This window comes from Montipora foliosa, chromosome 4 (assembly GCF_036669935.1).
Source record: "Montipora foliosa isolate CH-2021 chromosome 4, ASM3666993v2, whole genome shotgun sequence".
NCBI classification, from domain to species: domain Eukaryota; kingdom Metazoa; phylum Cnidaria; class Anthozoa; order Scleractinia; family Acroporidae; genus Montipora; species Montipora foliosa.
The window spans coordinates 33,339,097-33,341,596 of record NC_090872.1 but is presented as its reverse complement, the minus strand read 5'-3'; positions in this window follow the sequence as shown (position 1 = coordinate 33,341,596).

The window sequence follows — 2,500 nt, the reverse complement described above, 5'->3', positions numbered from 1 at the left end:
GAGATACCAAAAAATAAGAGAATTGTTCCTATCAAGTTGACAAATCGCCAAGTAACTAACCGATCTTAAAATCTTCGTTACATGGTGTCACACACACACTGCACAAATTACAAGCAGATCCTGGCAAAGAAACCCTAAAATCTATTGAGTACTCACTCTCTTTTTCTTGTCCTTGTCATTCATGGTTCGTCCAAAAACACACAGCAAAGGTACCGCATGGACGCCGAGCCGTTACGTCATGTAAAACGTTTCAATTCATCTCTTTATTGGCGTCCAAACTCTCACGTTCCAATTTTTTTAACACGGAGCTACAAAACGTTTTTTTTTTGTGCTGCAGTTAGATACCGACCAGGCTGAAACAATTGGGGCAATTTGCGTTTAGTTTTTGTACAAAATATAATAAATAAAATAAGTGATCGCAACCTAGCTACTGGAACCAAAACTTTGGATAGTTCTACATGGATGATTTACAGGGGTAAACTAGCTTATTTTGTAAACCAGAAAAATAAATTTCATGATCAGAACAGAACAACTCTACCGCAAAATGAACAAAAGACCTCAATTTAAGCGGCGTGTGTAATTTTATATTCACGGAATTTAAACACTCTTAAAAATACTTTGTAAAACAAATATAGTTGAACACGAGCCCGTTAGTTGATCCCTAACGCCATACTGCATGCGCAACATAAGAATAAGCCGCAGGCAAATATTTCTCCCTTCATCTTTCTTTATTTGTCAGTTAGTAAACTTTAACGTACGTTTTGTAGAGAAATGGCTTCAAACAATTTTATTCCTAAGTTGCGCACGCGAAATGTCGTCAAGGATTGTACGTGTTTGCGTCAACATATCACCCCTATTGTTTTAACGTTACAAACTTGTTTCTTATGATCGCGTGGATTCCGTAAGGAGAATCAGCAAGATTCCTAGTCCAAACCTTACAACTTCTGACGAAAAAAAAGTTTAAAAATTAAAAAAAATTAAGAAAACGTTTCGGTCAAAGACCTTCTTCAGTTATGGCAACTTTTGAATAAAAACGAAACTTAAATAAGATTTTGGCACTAACAATTACATAATTACAAGTGACAACTGTCAAAAAAGGATAAGATTACAGAAAAGAAGAACAAAAAGTGGTGCTAATTAGCAGACGACAAAAAAAGCTAAATTAACCAAGCAAAATATTAACAAAACCCCTGGAGGTGCCCTTAAACAATGTTAATCATAATAAGCTCCCCGATCAGGGCCTTTGAGTTCACCTAACACCTAAAGGCCTGACGAAATCCAAGAAAAGGGCATTAGAACGATTGATCGTGTAGGAACGTACACTATTGAAAAGGAAAGGAATTTCTTTGTGGAATCTAGATCTTTTCCTAGTTTTCAGACAGGAAAAAAAAATCCATTCATTCCAGACTTTCTTGTGATTCTAAAAACGTTATTAACTTGGCCTCTTGCACGAAATGTCGCTTGCAATATGTAAGATCTACCACCACTTATTTTAGAATTAGGTTTCGTAATCACAAGTCTGCTATGCTTACAAACAAAACAACTTGTGAAGTAGCAGGGCATTTTAACAAAATCCCACATACCCTAGATGATTTTTCATTTCAGTGCATCGATCAGGTGCAGGCCCCTTACAACTCTGAAGAAATCGATAGGCTTCTAATTACAAAAGAGGCTTACTGGAGTGCTCAGCTGTTCTCTTTAGCACCCCACGGCTTAAATAAAAGGAAGTAATTTCATTCAAAAAACAGAATTTGTTATAATTAGTTTCCTTTTCCATAGTGTACGTTTCTACATGATCAATCGTTCTAATGCCCTTTTCTTGGATTTCGTCAGGCCTTTAGGTGTTAGGTGAACTCAAAGGCCTTGAACGGGGAGCTTATCATGATTAACATTGTTTAAGGGCCCCTCCAGGGGTTTTGTTAATTTTTTGCTTGGTTAATTTAGCTTTTTTTGTCGTCTGCTAATTAGCACCCCTTTTTGTTCTTCTTTTTTGTAATCTTATCCTTTTTTGACAGTTGTCACTTGTAATTATGTAATTGTTAGCGCCAAAATCTTATTTAAGTTTCGTTTTTGCGGAGCACCATAGCTAAAAAAATACGGTAACCCGTCGATGTGAGAAAATTTGGTTTTATAGCCATGACTTCATGAACGTCCGTACATACGTACATATGTACGTCCGTCCGCCCCTCCATGTATGCCAATGTGACCAGTATCACGTGACCATATCATGAGCTCAAGTTAAGGGCTCAACGAAGAGGCAATACTCCAGTTTACACTATAGCTAGTTGGACATCTTTGATATTGGACATCAATGTTATGGTCAAATGACACCTGTCAAAACAAGGTATCTGCTGACCAGTATCACGTGACCATATCGCGGGCTCACGTTAGAACGTGACACGTGAACATGGCGTCGATACACGGTGAAGCCGGCTCTGATAAATTTGATTTCCTGGATAAATCCACAAATATCAATCCTCGATTTAAAGTAGGATTTGAT